The 18,806-nt window shown below is 42.9% G+C and overlaps 1 protein-coding gene across 6 annotated transcripts in view; it reads right to left on the bottom strand.

The window, feature by feature from the left end:
• LOC126278977 (ATP-binding cassette sub-family G member 1-like) overlaps positions 1 to 18,806 on the bottom strand; it is a 773,827-nt gene that overhangs the window by 343,388 nt on the left and 411,633 nt on the right. For 5 of the 6 annotated variants that reach the window (XM_049979275.1, XM_049979272.1, XM_049979273.1 and 2 more), the window contains one exon: positions 8,926 to 8,995. The gene's annotated coding sequence lies outside the window, so the exon portion shown is untranslated. Of the gene's footprint in view, positions 1 to 8,925; positions 8,996 to 9,555; positions 9,621 to 18,806 lie in introns of those variants that run through there. The other variant, XM_049979276.1, reaches the window with a different exon arrangement.

Genomic DNA, 18,806 nt, shown 5'->3' with positions numbered 1-18,806 from the left:
GGAAAAAGGAGATGGTAATTCGGATGCTCAGGAGAGCTACAAATGTGTGGATCATAACTGGCGAGCAGCTGTGCACCACGTCGGATCCACGATGGAGGGACTCCGGCTTCCACCAGGACACTAGTCACTGGACTCGTTCTGAAAGCTCCCGCCGCTAGTCGAACGCCACAGTGGTGCACTGGGTCGAGGAAACGCAACGCTGAGGGCGATGCCGAACCGTAAACCAGCCTCCCATTGTCAAGGCGGGATTGAACAAGGGCTCTGTAGAGCTGCAGCAGCGTAGAGCGATCTGCATCCCAGTTGGTGTCGCTCAGACAGCAGAGAGCATTGAGGTTCTGCCAGCACTCCCACATAAGCCACTTATGTCGCTGTAGAGTTCTTCGACGCTCTGCAACTGCCTCATCGACTTCCGGCGACCAACAAGGGGCTGTCTTTCGCCAGGGGCACCTTAGAGAAAGAGGGATCACGTTGTCCGCCTCAGAAAGGTGAGATAGCCAAGTCCATCGGATGTTGAAAACCAGTCCTAAGTATCGATATGTCTCCGCTACAGAAGTAAATGACACACGACTTTGCGACTGAAAACTGGAAGCCGTGGGCTAGAACCCATGATTGTGCCTTGTGAAAGAGTCCCTGCAGGCGCCACTCAGCAGCACCGGTACTGGAGGAGTAGTACGAAATGCAGAAGTCATCCACATACAGAGAAGGGGAGACCGACGGCCCTACAGCTGCTTCTAGGCCGTTGATGCCCACTAAAAATAGAGATACACTCAATACAGAACCCTGCCGGACTCCATTCTCCTGAATACGGGGGGAACTATGGGATGCACCAACTTGGATCGGAAAGTACGGAGCGACAGGAAGTTCTGGATGAAAACCAGGAGTGGGCCCCGGAGACCCCATTCATACAATGTGGCAAGGAATGATGTCGCCATGTCGTGTCGTATGCTTTATGTAAGTAAAAAAAGACAGCCACCATATGTTGGCATCTTGAAAAGGCTGTTCGGATGGCAGACTCTAGGAACAGTGGTAGAGCAGCCCTGGCAGAAGCCGCTCTGGCGTGGAGCCAGTATGCCACCATTACTCCAGGACGCAACCCTACCGCCGACACACCATATGTTCCAGCAGCTTACAGAGAACGTTGGTGAGGCTGATCGGCCGATAGCTACTCACATGAAGCGGATTTTTACCGGGTTTTAGCATCGGATTCATAGTGCTCTTCCGCCATTGCAATGTAAAGATGGCTAGGCAGCAGATCCAGTTAAAGATGTCGGGGAGATATGGCTTGTAGTCAGACGAGAGATGTTTAATCATCTGACTGCGGATCACATCTGGCCCAGAAGCTGTGTTGGGGCAATGTGCAAGGGCGCTGAGGAGCACCCACTCTGCAAATGGGGCGTCATAGGGTTCACTGTGGCGTGTAGCGAACGAGAGGACTTTCCTTTCCATCCGCTGTTTGAGGGTGCAAAAGACTACGGGGTAGTTCTCCGACAGAGGTTCGAGCCTAGTGCTCAGCAAAATGCTTAGCAATCGCATTTACGTCGGTAAAGAGCAGGCCATTGATGTTAACGCCAGGGACACCTGTTGGGGTCTGGTACCCAAAAAGACGTTTGATCTTCGTCCAGACTTGGGAAGGTGACGTATGGCACCCAAGGGTCGACAGGTACCTTTCCCAACACTCTTGTTTCCATCGTTTTATGAGCAGGCGAACGCGGGCGCGGAGCTGCATAAAGGCTATTAGGTGATGTAGGGAAGGGTGCCGCTTATGTCGCCGTAGAGTTCTTCGACGCTCTGCAACTGCCTCATCGACTTCCGGCGACCACCAAGGGGCTGTCTTTCGCCAGGGGCACCCTAGAGAAGGAGGGATCACGTTGTCCACCTCAGAAACGATCGTTGTAGTGACCTGCTCAACGACAACATCAATGGCACCGTATGGGGGAGATTCAAAGGTGACAGCAGAAGTGAAGGCTACCCAGTCCACCTTGTTTAAAGCCCATCTGGGTAAGCGTCCTTGGGCATGGCGCCGAGGGAGTTACAGGAAGATGGGAAAGTGGTCACTACCATACATGTCGCCATGTGCTCTCCAGTGGAAAGAGTTTGAAGGGGTACAGGTTCACTACATAACGAGTTCAGGACATAAACGCAAACTCCACCTGACACTCTGTCATATTCGCTATGGTTCTTGTAATGTCCCCTGTAGCAGGTTTGCTGGAAGGCAATGCAGAAAGCAGGTGTGAAGCTTAACAGTTGTCATTGCTCAACCAGGTGGTGGAAAAAACCGCCGTTACTACACTGGAGGATGACGTGATCCTGAGACTGGGAAGGCATGAAACACTCAATGAGTTAGTCTCGCCTCAGGGTCACCTACTGCCACCGAATTATTTCCTGAATAGAGTATATCCATTGCGTCTGAGGATCTGGCGAGATCTAGGTCCTCCACAGACACCAGAATCTTCACCTCATCCTCACACACAGAGCTTGTAGGCAGTAGTGGTGTGGGTGCCAGCGCAATTCCCTTGTTCTTGGGGGTCTTCTTTCTGGATTTCTCTCTGATTCTTGGGTTTCTCTGGTTGGGAGAGATTCACTGATTCAGTCTCTGGGACTGAGGATGATCGTGAAGCCCTACGACCAGCTGCACTTCACCCACTGGTGGGTGTCATCTTTCCCATTAGCAGAAACCTGGGAAGGGAGTGACCCAAGGGTCCTAGTGAGAAGAGCTGAAGAAGACTTACACTTCTCTGGCTTGAGAAGTAGGGACTGTTGTCCCCAATTGTAGGGGAGGAGGGGGGGACAGTGCTCCCAAGGTAGGTGGTGTGGGAGGGAAGGGAAGTGGCCCACCATCATCAAAAGAGCAGGTGTAGTCTTCTGACTCTGAGATCTGACTGGAATTAACAGAACTGACGAAGTTACAACTGTAGCGGCGGCATAAGAGGAGGTCATAGCCACAGGATGTATGCACTCAAATTTCCTTTTGGCCTCAGTGTAGTACAATCGCTCCAGGGTATTCTATTCTATGATTTTCCTTATCGCTGTAAAATCCTGCAGTCTGGTGAACATGGGGAATGATGCTTTCTGTAGTTGACACAGATGAGGGGCAGGGCACATGGAGTATTGGGATGGGATGGAAGTCCACAATTTCGACATGTGATGCTGGAAGTACAGTGGGTAGACATATGGCCGCATTTCCAGCACTTACAGTACCGCATTGGGGGAGGGATATATGGTGTGACATCACAGCAGTATACCATCAGCTTGACCTTCTAGGGTAATGTGTCACCCCTGAAGGCCAAGATGAAGGCACCAAAGGCAACCTGATTATCCCTCTGACCCTGATAGGCGTGCCAGATGAAATGAACTCCTCATCACTCTAAGTTGGCGCACAGCTCATTGTCAGACTGTAGAAGAAGATCGCTGTGGTATATAATACCCTGGACCATATTTAAGCTCTTATGAGGCTTGTTGGTAACAGAAACATTGCCCAGCTTGTCACAAGCGAGTAATACCCGCGACTGGGCAAAGGACACCGCTTTTATCAAGATTGACCTTGACTGCATTTTGGACAAGCCCTCCACCTCCCCAAACTTGTCCTCTAAATGATCTAAAAAAAAACTGAGGCTTCATCGAGGCAAAAGAGTCTCCATAAGCTCTCGTACATACAAGGTACTCGAGCAAATAAGGTTCGCTGCCATCCTTAGCCTGGCGTTCCTCCCTTGGTGTGGCCACGGAGGGGAATGATTTAGGATCATACTTCCTTGCATTGTACTGAGACTTGGAACACTTAGATACTGCTGGCATTTGATCACCAGCAAGTGATGACGTGCTGCACTTCATCGAAAGTCATCTGCCCTGATGCCACCTACTCTGACCAGGGGCCCTCCCCACGGGACGCACTCAGCCATAGCAAAGACCACCTAGCATGATGGCCATTGCCGGGAGTCCCAATGCCCCAGGATGACGGGCATCTACTCCTTGGCATACGTGGGGAGTTAACGGCACAGGTATCAGCAGAGCGAACCCTGTGTATTCAGGGGGCTACAACCAACAGGGTAGATGGCGGCCCCGCCACGACCGAATGGCTACCTTGCTAGATATGAGGTGCTAAGAAGTCCATGGTCATCGTCGGCACAGAAGACGCACCCAGGTGTCCTCGTTCAAGAGATGGAAGATGAGCGGGACTGCAATGTCACGACTAGATGTGGGCTAAAGATCTCAATTCACAATGGACACGATGCACCAAGTAAGGCTCCCTTCCCCAACTGGCTCGCTCTTCGGGAAAATTTTGAGAAACGGTCAAACTCTACAGGGAATCTTCACATAAAGGCCGACACGTGTGAGACTCCTTTTAGTCTATTCTAACCCCCGGACCCGGGGATGGGGGTCTTCGATATTTGTTTTCGTTTCGTAGTAAATAGTAGCTGTTTCCATTGTATTGTGTTCCTAATTGCAATTTCTTGTGTGTATTACACTCTTTGAAACGCATTGTAAATACTCGAATTGTTGCTCGTATTCTGCCTGATTTTTGCTCTCATCAGTAATACTGGATGGGGTAAATCATTCCATATTTGTTTTTGTCTCGTAAAAACAGTAACTGGTTTCATGGCAAGGCCTTCTGTGGACTCTCATACATTGCACTGTAAATACACTGCTGCTATTCTACTTCATTTTTTGTTCACATCCAGTTTCCGTGCTTTCTCGCATTTAATGCAGGACTACATGGTAGCAGCTTTTGATGGAATTGGCGTTCATCTTTATTACATCTTGTCCAGGAAAGATTAAGTATTTCTGCTTTGAATTCTGTTGCTTCTTACTACTGAGTATGCTTCGTTCCTTGAAAATGCTAAAAATGCAGTTGTAGTTACGCATATGCGTTCACACGTTTTTAACAAGTACTACAAAAAACAAATTTTAATAGAAATCGGTGTATTACAATCATCCTCTCACTCCAATGACAATTTCGTTCTCCATTACACGTTAATAAGTACGAAAAACGGATGCAAACAAACATAACAGTAGAATATGACAATTATATAAGGGGCAGTCAAATGAAAACGAAACAGGTGGGCGTATGTACGTGAACTGTTTATCATTTCAAAAATAGTTACCGTAACTGTTAGTACATTCATCTCTCTGAGAGAGATGTCGGTCAACGCTTTCATGAAAAAATACTTGCGGTTGCCTATGGAACCATGGTTGTACCCTGGCTAGCACCCCTCCATCCATAGCAAATTGATAGCCACCGATGTGTTTCTTCAGGGCTCCAAAACTATGGGGGGAGGTCGGGACCGTATGCAGCTTGTGAAAGGGCTTCCCAGCAAAACTGTGCAGCTTGTTGAAACAACCTTGGCAACACATAGGCGACACCTGGGTGCAATCATGGTTCCGCAGGCAACCGAAAACATCTTCCCATGAAGGCATTGACAGTCTTGTCTCAGAGTGTGATAAATGTATTAACAGTTATGGCGATAACTTTTGAAAACATAACCCACTTATTTACTTTTTTTTCACCTGCTCCGTTTTCATTTGAATGTCCTTTATACTTAGAGTGAACATAAACTGAACATTTCACACACGGATTCATTAGCAGACACACATATACATGAGTCTACAACACACCATACGAAAAAAACAAAATAAGGAGTCACTTACGTCGCCCAATGTTACTGATAAGAGCAAAAATCGAGCAGCATGCGAGCACCAGACCTACAATGCAGATCAGAGTGCAATACACACAAAGTCGTAGCCAGTAACACAATGCGACGAAAGCGGATTTTATGTCATGTGACGTCAAATGATTTTTGACATATTCTAAAGCGCAATTATTTCCATTTGATAATGGTCACACTGTCGAAACAGTAATACTGGGTTATTACAAACAAATAATTTTACAGGCAAAAGGTGACGATGACGTCATTTCCTAATTTCTACATGACCGTGAATCCCAGTTACAAGAAGTTAATCTTAGTTTATGATAGAGATATCTCGAATATATTACTTCTCAAGGTCACAAAAGTTTCCAGGCATGCACTTCGCTAATAAATACGAGGCTCACCCATAGAGCACAAACGAAAAATAATATCTTCTAATACCCCTACTTCGCAAAGTAAGAATACGAATTTTCGCGCCATATTTTCCCGTATTGGAAGTTCACTGCCACGCCACTAAGAACCCTACTGTTATTCTTTGCTTCCGTTCTGTAACATGGCCATTGCACTCCTTAGATTTTGGTATGCTGTAGGAAACGCGCAAAGACGGCTGACTAAAAATCAGAAGTGCGTCTGGTATTCGGCTAACATCAGAAAGAGTAACGTGATGTACCTCGTTCGTTGCTACTGAGACGCCACACTAGGTTCCGGTTCATCATATTTCGGTTGTTTTCGTATTATAACTTTCGTGTTATGACAGTATACCGTTTTAAGGCAAAAGCGCAATGAAGATTAATCACTCTAGGTGCCATTTGTTGTAATTAAATGACTGTTAATGACACATCGTCTGCAAAAGTAGTAAGAAAATTTTCAATGAACAGTTTGCAAGCGTCACTATGTATATGAACGTTAGACGGTCGCTGCGGAGCTATAGCATGTTTGTTCGAACCTTGCGTTTGTAACACATTCTGAAAATTCATTATTCATTTAATAGTAGCATGTTCTGCAATATTCGATATAATATACATAAAACAGTGTGCTCCCCCACTAACGAGTTTCCTCCATTTTGAGACTTCAGTCCGATTAATGAACAAAAGATGGGATAGCTCCAGTGACACAATCAAAAATTACATTTATTTTCCTTGTCACAAATATCTGATAGTTTTTTCATAATCAGTTTTCTCCGAATAAGTTGGTTAGGCAGGAATCTAATAACAGTACCGGTTAAACTTGCGACCTTCGAAGGTGTGTTAAGCATGAAGCTAAGAGCACAACTTAAACTGCTGCAAATGAATCGAGCAGCATTCATACCTATAGACTTGCTTGTAACAAATATTAAGCTGCGATCGAATCCTTAACGATTTCGATATTTTTCGGTTAAGACAAAGATGGCACCACACGAGCGATGGAGATGTCACGTGACCGCTAGGCCGCTGCTTGCGCCAGACCCAACACACGAAGTGGTCCTTCCGAATGACAATTTTTACGAATTTCATACATTCTGGCTCTCTGAAGCGAATTACTTTGGTACTCAACGTTGACTTTAATTTTGTTAATAATGATTGTGTTTAAACTCAATGGAGAAAGTCTTTACAGTGCGTGGAACTTGGGCACAAATATGCTTACAATCCTAGGAGCGGTAGAAACAAGTAACACCCGTAACTAATACCTGTAAGAACTTCAGAGTCTCCAGGATGTTGGCTGCTAGATGTTAACGATATTGTAACGATATATTCTGTAAACCAGTAACTTCTAGATGTGAAATGGTAATCAACTTAAAAAGAATTCTCAAATTTTTATCATCTTTTTTTGAAAGAATAGTGCCTATCTCGTTAAATTTAATACTTTCTGGAAAGAGTGATACTTATGAAAGAATGACAGCTATCTACATTTTTATGTCAAGAATTAAATCACAACAACAATGACCATTACTCCCGAGTCACACAGCTAACAGGCCTCTCCAGTCTAGATAAATCAGATTATTTACAGGAGTGTAATATATGGGGTGCTTTTTTTAAAATTTTCTTTCAAAGTTATGGGGAGTCCTCAGCGTCTTGTTTTATTTCTGATGTAAACATGTAGAAGACTTTCGCCCAACAACACATAAACTTATTCCGAAGCGTAGACAAAAAGGCGAAATTTAAATGAGAACTATTTTTGCCTTTTTGTGATTGTACAATCATACATCACTTGTAGCTCGTTCTTGTTGTTAGCAAAAGTACTACTACAGAATAAATATATTCAAACACTTTTGTAGAGGTCCCTACAAATTTTTGGTAATCTATTTCGCACAACATTCACACTTCTCATTTTTTCTGAATATATTAAGTTTTTTATTAAGTACAGATCGGTGGTAAAGTACCATACAAAAAATTCAAAGGTCTTGAATTCGATCTTCGGTCATTCCTAGGATTTTTGTCACTGATCACTATTTTCAGCATTGACAACGTTTGTTAATGTAAATAATGCTCCCATATAATGTGGTTTCGTATACACTTACAACTACCAACTGAATTCAGTGCTCGGGTCAAGGCCACGGCATATCACCACCTATAGCACAATGGGTAGTACATCACAGTGTGGTTTCAAACCAGTCAAACCAATCTTCATGCTGATGACAGCTTTACCTTTTTTACCTACTTCATTACTCAGTTGCATTTCCCCATGTGATAATTCCACAAGATAACAGGGACTAAAATATGCTAAATAATCCAGCAACTGGATCTTCAAGGCGGCATAATGACGATACTTGTATTGGGAAAAAAAATGCTGAACTGAGTTTCTTGTTTAATTTATATATTCCACCTTGTTATTCAGGTGGAACCCAGCGAATCTAGCACAAAGTTTGTACATCTAGTGTAAGAGTGGTGTTAAGAGTGCACTAATTGCAAGTCAGTACCTTGTAGCTGGCAACCGTGTCCGAGCAGTAGTTGAGACACTATAGCTATAGTTGGAAAGACCATTGTTCAGATTCCAGTCCAACACGATTTCAAGAAATATTTTGGCTCTGTTCGAGTAGTTCTTCGCTGACAGCACTAAAAAAATGGTTCAAATGGCTCTGAGCACTATGGGACTTAACTTCTGTGGTCATCAGTCCCCTAGAACTTAGAACTACTTAAACCTAACTAACCTAAGGACATCACACACATCCATGCCCGAGGCAGGATTCGAACCTGCGATAGAAACCCAAAGCAAGTACATCAGTTTTTCAAGAATTTGTATGCTTTAATTTCATTATATTTAGAGACAAAATGTTCATATTTAAAATATGAATCAGGAAACTCACCAGAAATTTGTGTACAGCCTCGGATGATTTTAATTGATCTCACTCATGATGATGCGCAAACCTCTGTCTCCTGCAAACAAGAGAGTTGGATAATTACACAATGCCAATTATTACGGAAGCAAGCTGGACACTAACTGAGCATTAACAAGCTATAACAACGCTTTCTACACAGTGAAACACGTCATTAACACATGCACTGCAAAAAGTAAGAAACAGATAACCATTGAAACCTATTTTCGATTACAAAAATTGATAGAATGCGGTTCAGCAAGAATGATGAAACAGATTAAAATTAAAGGAAAATATTAGTTTTTTTAATTGAAATTTTTCTTCTGCAATCTATATTTATTTATATTCGAGATGTGTTTTGCCTTTTATGTTAACGCTGCTCCAGTGCCTTTAATCAGGAATCATACAGTTTTACAGAGTTCACGTCACAATTTTTAAATTAACAAATTAATTTCGAAGTTAATCGTTGTTCCGGTGGAAATCTACATTTCCTCTTATCTGGTCATAGGTTAGAAACGAATAATCGACAACTTTTTGGTTGTTTTACAGTTTTCATATTTTGTAAAGTAACTACTATGGAACATGACTTCTGAACTGTCAAGAATTGCAGATTTTTCTTACCGAGAACTGTGAGCGATTACTGTCGTGTTAGTTCACATGGTCACTCTTTCCTCATTTGTTTAAGTGAGTGTTGCCAACCAAACGACTGTTCTTTCCCGCACTCTCTCTCTCTCTCTCTCTCTCTCTCTCTCTCTCTCTCTCTCTCTCTCTCTCTCTCTCTCTGTGTGTGTGTGTGTGTGTGTGTGTGTGTGTGTGTGTGTGTGTGTGTGAGGGAGAGAGAGAGAGAGAGAGAGAGAGAGAGAGAGAGAGAGAGAGAGAGAGAGAGACAGACAGAGACAGAGAGACAAAGATAGAGAGAGAGAGAGAGAGAGAGAGAGAGAGAGAGAGAGAGAAAGAACTTCCGTTTGTGGCTAGGACTGCCAATAGGTAGTTGATTGTGGATATAAAACCTGAGACGCAGATTTCGGCCCAACAAACGAATAAGTATCAGTAAGTGTAAGTAATAATTCATTAAGGCAAGGATATGCTGAAGACATTTTTTTTAATTTACAAGTATCGCACCTAAAAACAAAATTGTATTACTCGAGATTAAATCCACTGAAGAAGCCTTAAATTAGAGAGGCAAACGCATGTGGTACAATAATAAAGGTAGAATGCTGTAAGGATAAAATAGCGTTTTAATTTTAAAACGGAATATTTATATGCTTACTGGGGGAAATGGTCACACCAGCACAATTGTTAATTTAAAAATCATTGCAGATGACTATCTGCTGATAAAACAAAAAAAAAAGTATGTACCATTAAAGCAGAAAACCAAGTACAAAATCTGGAACAAAGACATAAAAGAACACATAGATGACGGCACAACAGTATCAAGTCACTTACTCATTGGAGCCAACATTTATTTGAATTCGTGTAGAGGAACCGTAAACATGCCTGACGCACAATCACGGCCGGTGCATTTGTGGTTTTCAGTGTTAACAACATTGCTCCGCTGTTTCTGCGGCATTTCGAAGAACTCTGCTAGAAAGTAAATACGACGACAACGAACGAATAAAAAAGCAAACTTGGTTCAAAGTGGCAAAGACAGAAACCAAACGACGTTGATATTGGCCCAACGTCCTTCGACGTTTGGTCAAGTACCGACAAGCAACGGTGTCGTACCAACACTGGAGCCAACGTTGGTTACAGCGCTATTTCACCGATTGACACATTGGACGAGCCAGTCTAAGTGAAAGTAACAATGAAGAAACGCCTGTATTTTAAAAAGGATTTTATTACTAAACATATTTGACCAGTAGCTGCAGACAATCGAAGAAAATTAACAGTTTTAACTCTGCAAGGTAACTCTACAACTGTCATCAGACTTTTGCGCAGAATAAAGTCCGCCCTGCACAATTTGAACACCTCAATCCCTAGATTATGCCAGGATGCTCTTTTCTGTCCCTTAGCTCAATCCATCACGTCGCCTCGAGGAAAAAGCTTGACCAACTAAGAATCATCGGAGTCTTACAAGGAAGGAGGAAAGATGGAAGCTCAGGAAATCCCATCCACACTGAAATGTGAGTTTTATGGCCCATGTTGTCGAGCCAACACAAGAGTGATACGAAAGAAGAGGGGCTAAAATCTGGAAGCAATAGCAGCATTCGTACGATTTCTAATATTTAATAGGAACAAAAATTACTTCTACTAATCATGAACACACCTTGACTACGGCAGGGAATAATGAAAATTGTGGTGTCATAAAAACATTCGACCATATATATCTCATGATTTCGAGGTATTGGATAAACAAATAAGAGCAATTTTAAAAACAAACCGAATTTTTTTTACACGCACACATACACACACGAGAATTGCATTGCGTCTTAGTCACAATAACACTTATCATAACCGCGGTATCCATGGATTATCTATTGCTTTAATTTGACGCAATTGCTTAAAAATTAATCAATGAAATAAATGTCGTTGAAACAGAAAAAAGCAAGGGAAAAGGTCGTGTTAGTAGCAGACACAGACAGGGAACAGTTCGGAAAACACAATTTCTAAGATATAGTACTAGAAACATCATGGCCTGGCATCACTTAAATTACCGACCCCGGGCAAAGACTTCGAGACCACCTGAAATCTGGACGAAATCGGATTATTTTCTCCGACACAAACTGTGTATCGATCATAATAATATCATGTCTGTGTCTCGGACATGTGGAGTGAACGCACGGTTCCATGACAGGCGACTCCTCGAAACATCATGCACTATCAATGACGACAGCAGAGACTGCTCTCGACTTTCGTTCGCGTTAGAGCGTTCGAAGTGAGAACATTGGGAGTTGCCATGTTGGATTTAGTAGTTAATAGTTTTCGTATCATAGCCTGCGCGTTATGAAAGTATGCCGTTTCAAGGCAACCGTACATGTAAAATTTTCAAAAGTACTTAGTTCTTGCTATGACTTGTTATAATTGAGCGTCACATAATGACATATCGCTGGTTAAAGTTTTCATGAGATGTAAGTTACAGCATGAAGTCTGGGGTTTCGACACGTTGTTTTGGTGTAGTGTTATTAGTGAGGAGGTATGAAATTCAACGTTGCGGTCTGTCTCGAGCCATTTCTAATTTTTTTTCCAAGTTCACATTTCTACAGTTTCTGGGACTTCCTTATTAATTTAGTACAAGTGTGTTCTGTAATACTTTATGTTACATACACGTAAGACTACTCCCCCCAAGGAGTGAGCTATTGTCAATAACTTACAAATTAAGCATGGAACACGCAAATGGGAGTAAAGGTTTAAAACATGTTGATCGTCTAGTAAAACGAACTACCACTCGCAATAAAAACCATAGAAAGGATTGACATTTGCATAGCAATTAAAAGGTAATTTGGCCTCAGCTACCTATATAGTACAAAAGATCATTTAAGAGCTAGTTCTTTTAGGGCCCTTCTTTGGCAAACAAGCATGCCTTCAATTAAAGTCCATCTTTAACCATCAATACGACGTTTTTCGTCATTTTATTACAACAGAATAAACTACCGACGCAGTTTCGAGAGATATTCAATGTGCTGGTGTTTTGTAACAGTATATATTCATAGAACATAAGTTAGATAAGAAGCCACTTTAAATTCATCTGCTAGAATGGCTACCCATAGTTTTTAATTACAGACCAACTCCAGAAACTAGTTTTCTGAGTTTCTAAAAACTACCTTACGTTGCTGAGAAACGTTAATGAATAATATCGAACATTTCTGCTAAACAGAATCAATGCTGGCGGGTTTCAGCTTGTTATTTGCTTGTCAATCGGAAAGTCGTCTCACACTGGGAGTTGACAAAGGTGTATGGGAAAAATAGCACACCTTTATAGTAAGTCTCGGATTTAATTCTTGCTAATATCTTAATCTCTCTCTTATCCCCAGCCCAGTCCAAACGAATGCAGAACTTTAACTTCGAGGGTAGCATAGGTTCCAGTAAAGAAAAAACGTGATCTCCAGTTCCAATTGAAACGAACATTCATTGATTTGAACGACATGCTAATCACCTCTTGGGAACCGAACAATATCGAAAGTCGGTAGACAGCTCTTTTTGTCTTAGATACAGCGTATGCCGCGAAAATGACGTCACGTATGTATGGGACTTGGGAGCTGAGTGTTATCCTTTGCCGGGCGGGCGGCGGCGTGGGGCTGCGATCGTGATTGTCACAGGGATGGAAAATACTTATATAGTAGAGCGTCTGACCGTGCTTGTTGCTGGTTTTTTAATATACACACATCAAAAACTTTTGTATCACCTCGGTACCTGTACTGAAAATTGGATTAAAGATCAACTTAAACATCATTTCCGCCCTTCTTTTTGCTCATGAAAACCACACACAAGATGTTGTACCACCATACAGCAAGACCTTTAGAGGTGGTGGTCCAGATTGCTATACACACCGGTACCTCTAGTACCCAGTAGCACGTCCTCTTGCATTGATGCATGCCTGTATTTGTCATGTCATACTATCCACAAGTTCATCAAATCACTGTTGGTCCAGTTTGTCCCACTGCTCAACGGCGATTCGGCGTAGAACCCTCAGAGTGGTTGGTGGGTCATGTTGTCCATAAACAGCCCATTTCAATCTACCCCAGGCGTATTCGATAGGGTTCATGTCTGGAGTACATGCTGGACACACTAGTCGAGCAATGTCGTTATCCTGAAGGAAGTTATTCACAAGATGTGTACGATTGGGGCGAATTGTCGTTCATGAAGACGAATGCCTCAACAATATGTTGCCGATATGGTTGCACTATCGGTCGGAGGGTGGCATTCGTGTATCTATAGCCGTTACGGCGCCTTCCATGATCACCAGCGGCGTACGTCGGCCCCACATAATGCCACTCCAAAACAGCAGGGAACCTACACCTTGCTTCAGTCGCTGGACAGTGTGTCTAAGGCGTTCATCCTAACTGGGTTGCCTCCAAACACGTCTTCGACGATTGTCTGGTTAAAGGCATATGCGACACTCATCGGTGAAGAGAACTTGATTCCAATCCTGAGCGGCCCATTCGGCATGTTGGGCCCATCTGTCCCTCGCTGCATGGTGTCGTGGTTGCAAAGATCGACCTCGCCTTGGACGTCGGGAGTGAAGTTGCGCAACATGCAGCCTATTGCTCACAGTTTGAGTGTTTGAGTTTCTAAAAACTACCTTACGTTGCTGAGAAACGTTAATGAATAATATCGAACATTTCTGCTAAACAGAATCAATGCTGGCGGGTTTCAGCTTGTTATTTGCTTGTCAATCGGAAAGTCGTCTCACACGACGTCCTGTGGCTGCACGAAGAGCATTATTCAACATGGTGGCGTTGCTGTCAGGGATCCTCCGAGCCATAATCCGTAGGTAGCGGTCATCCACTGCGGTAGCAACCCTTGAGCGGCCTGAGCGAGGCATATAATCGATAGTTCCTGTCTGTCTGTATCTCCTCCATGTCCGAACAACATTGCTTTGATTTACTCCGAGACGCCTGGACACTTCCCTCGCTGAGAGCCCTTCCTGGCACAAAGTAAAAATGCGGACGCGATAGAATCGCGGTATTTACCGTCTGGGCATGGTTGAAATACAGACAACACGAGCCCTGTAACTCCTTTCTGGTGGAATGACTGGAACTGATCGGCTGTCGGACCCCCCCCCCCCCCCTCCCCCATCCCGCCGTAACAGGCGCTGCTCATGCATGGTTGTTTACATCTTTGGGCGGGTTTAGTGACATCTCTGAACAGACAAAGGCACTGTGCCTGTAATACAATAGCCACAGTCAACGTCTATCTTCAGGAGGTCTTCGAACTGGGGTGATGCAAAACTTTTTTTGATGGGTGTAAAACGTACGAAACAACATACGCGCCAGTCCCCATTAAGTCACAGTTAATTATTTATTATAATCTACTGATTTCCAATCAATCTCATTTCTTCACACGCAAAAGAGATCGTCGTTTACCCCGGACACTTTAACCCCCCCCCCCTACAAACACACACACACACACACAAACACACACCGGGACGCCCACGGACGTCCTCAAAACCAGGACAAATCCGGGGACACGTACCAGCCCTATGACAGTACCTGCCGCGCCACTGCAGTAAAAAATGAAATGATCGTGTGGCATTTTTGGCCGGGAGGTCCCATTCGGGGTAGTTCGGCCGTCAGGTGTAAGTCTTATTTCAGGTGAAGCTACATTGGGCGACCTGCGCGTCGGTAAATGATGAGATAATGAAGAGGACAACACAACATCCAGTCCCCGAGTGGAGAAAATCTCCAGTCCGGCTGGTAATCGAACCCGCACCCGCTGCATGCTAGGCAAGCCCGTAACCACTTAGCTACGAAGGCGGACGCCAACGCAGTTTTAACTATGGGGGAACAAGACCACTCACGCAAGTTTTGCATCAGAACAACAGTGTGGTTCGGAGTGGTAACAAGTAACTCTAGGTAGTGTTTTTCGGTGTACGAATTAGCTTTGCAGTGTTGTGTTTTGTTTGCTAGTAAGTAAAATTACTTCTAATTGGATCTTTAGTTCTTTTTGTACATATTGTAGGCTACAACAATGTGTATCACGCGTAATAACAATGGGGACGTTCAACTACCACAGTGTTTAACGCTGGAGTGACATCGAACAAAGCAATTTAGGGATATAGCGGACAAAATTGATAGTATAAAAACTAATTTTTTATGTTTTCTTTTTTCTTTATCCGTCCCGACAGCTCAGTGGTCAGCGTGACGGATTGCTGTCCTACGGGCCCGGGTTCGAGTCCCGGCTGGGTCAGAGATTTTCTCCGCTCAGGGACTGGGTGTTGTTTTGCCTTCATCATCATGTCATCCCCATCCGGCGCGCAGGTCGCCCAATGTGGAGTCGAATGCAGTAAGACCTGCACCAAGGCGGCCGGACCTGACCCGCAAGCGGCCTTCCGGCCAATGACGACAAACGCTCATTTCATTTCCATTTTTTCTTTAACGGGCAAAGATCGAGAAGACACGATTTAAATGGGATGAAATTAACAAGAAGGAAGCCGTAGAAATGTCAGATTTCTTGGAATGACAATCATGTGAGAGAGGGAGAGCAATATTCGGTTCCGAATACATTAGGCAATAGACAAAACAAAGAAATGGTTATGAAATCTTTTTAAGCAATAGTACATTTTCTTCCGAGAACAGGCAGTGATAAAAGGAAACGTTATGTTACAAACCTGTTGAAAGTTTAGATGTCAGCTTATACCTTTTGAAAGAGAATGAATTCTTAAATCCAGTCTACAAATATGCACAGCAACTGGAAATAAAGCATCGGTTCAGTAACATTGAAATGAAAGCGGGGTAAAGACTTTTACTATGATTTTATGAAGAGACTTGAAGAGTAGTGGGCTGCTGAATCCACGAATTTGCAGCGAGTAGCAGGTTTCATCAAGGAATAAGCTGACTGATTTTTTGACAACCATTTATGATCTACTTAAAATATTTGTAGCAAAAATGGTTCTTTTTCCATATTATAATTTCATATCCCACAGACTCTTTAAAACTTTAAATGACCAGGATGCAAAGAGTGGAAAATACAAAAAAAAAAGAACTTATTCGAATTTCTTAATTCTACTTGTGAACCGTGCAACGCTTCACAATTGCTAATTTTTTATGGGAATGGGCTGTACGTCCTGATCTGGGGAAACTGCGTCAGGACAAACTTCGGCTCCTCGTTCTGACTTCGTCTGCTCTGTAAGTGTGGAACTGGAAATTATAATAAATCCTATAGAATGTGAATAAAAAAGATCTCGAAATTTTTTGACCGATTTATTTCATAGTTTCACATGATTCTATAATAAATATTCGGAGAGATGTGACTATACATTATTTGTAAACAACAGTGTACAGGTTTATGTTAAAATCGATTGCGAGAAAGAAAAAGCTGAGCTGTGCTGCACAACTGTGCGGTTTAGTTTTCTTTTTGCAGTCGATTTTAATATTACGGTAGCAGGGCATTCAAACCGCAACACACATTGTTTTTCCCACTGTATACTTTTCCTCTGCATACATAATTTAAAACAAAAATTGTACACGCAACAATTTGCTGTCTTATTTTCTCCATCGCTGCAATTCCCAAAGTTATATTTATGGTCTATCGACTTATGACCAGAATACTATTACGGTATTTGAAGCGGCCGTAACTTTGTAACACTACCCGTTCGCAGATTAAACTAGACTCCAAGCAAACATGTCTTGGAGGGCATTACTGTATCGACCAACCGCCGTGTCATTCTCAGGCGATAGGCGTTACTGGTTGCGGATATGGAGGAGCATGTGGTCTCCCGGCTGTTGTCAGTTTTCGTGACCGCTGTCGCTACTTCTCAACCAAGCAGCTCCTCAATTGGCCTCACAAGGGTGCGTGCATTCCGTTTACCAACAACACTCGGGAGACCCCGACGGCCATCCATCCAAGTGCCAGCCAACAGCACTTAGCTTCGGTGATCTGGCGCGAACCGGTGTTACCACTGCGGCAAGAGCGCTGGTTGCAGATTAAAGCTACGGGAAATATTGCCGCTGAAGTTACTCTTCTCACAGAGGTATCTATTGGAGAGGTATGTCTCATTCCCTGTATACCAGAGGTGAAAAACCATTCTTGTACTATGTGCCGCCATCCCTTACAGTGACTATGTAAAGCAGGCGAGGAAAAAAATTAAATAAATAAATAAACAATATAGATAATCACTTCATATCATTTGTTTCACGGTTATTCATTTCAGTTAACAAATGTAATTGCAAAAAAGTAATTTTGCAGAAACATTATTTATACAAGTTAATTTGAAACATGACGCTCCAAAAACCAATATTCCTGGACGTGAATAACTTGGTAATGAACTTTATAAGAGGCTTATTCAACTCTGATGGCATCTGCAACACTTACTTTCAATACAAAACTTAACAACCGACCACGATTTTTTCTTTTTCTTGCGCTTTTGTGCCACATTGGTGCACGGTCGCCGTTGCTATGAACGGATTCGATATGGTTACTTTAACGGTTCGTCGGATGCCCTTCCTGTCTGACGGAAGGCGTGCTAAGGTAGTCTGTGCAGTGGCGGTGTGTCTGGATGGTCTAGTGATCATCGAATCTACATAGCAAGCAGAAGACCCATGTTCAAATCCTAGTCCAGCACAAATTTTCTGCTTGACCCAATCGCAGCTAATCTTCAATTCCTTTGTGACTTGATTTACAGTGGCTGCAGGATGATGTTTGTATCTGTTCTTTTAGACATGCCCGCAAGAACACCACCGCATTATTGTTATTATTTTTACAATCGTATTGACGAACTAGGACCACGTTGACAACTTCATTTCCTCTTATTCCTTTGTTGTTGTTTCCTATCTTTCCAGTATTCCCTCATTTTCTGCTCATGAGGTCTCTTCCCTTATTCTATCCATGTTGTTCCCGATTTTTTATTTCTTCTGCTTTGAAAGCCTTCCAAATTTATCATTTTATTTTTGAAACGGTTTCTTTCTAATATTTCTGATTAAATTGATTTTTTTTTCTAGATCTTTCCTTACTTCTGTAGTCCGTGCTACTGTCGATTTCTTCTTCCAGAAATATAGGAGTATTTGTTCTGTTAGTCTATTTCCATCCATTCGTTACAAGTGTCCGAAAAAGATTAATCTTCATTTGGCCATTACTTCAGATATTTTCTCTATATTTTTGTAGATCTCCTCATTACTTCTTATTTCCCAACCATCTGCAGTTTTTATTGCACGCATTATTTTTCTAATAATCTTTCTTTCCAGTACCTCTAGGTTGTCCATCTTATAGTTCATCGT

This window comes from Schistocerca gregaria, chromosome 6, assembly GCF_023897955.1.
Source record: "Schistocerca gregaria isolate iqSchGreg1 chromosome 6, iqSchGreg1.2, whole genome shotgun sequence".
Classification (NCBI taxonomy): domain Eukaryota; kingdom Metazoa; phylum Arthropoda; class Insecta; order Orthoptera; family Acrididae; genus Schistocerca; species Schistocerca gregaria.
The sequence above is the reverse complement of the archived record's forward strand: the minus strand, read 5'-3'. Positions and strand labels throughout refer to the sequence as shown.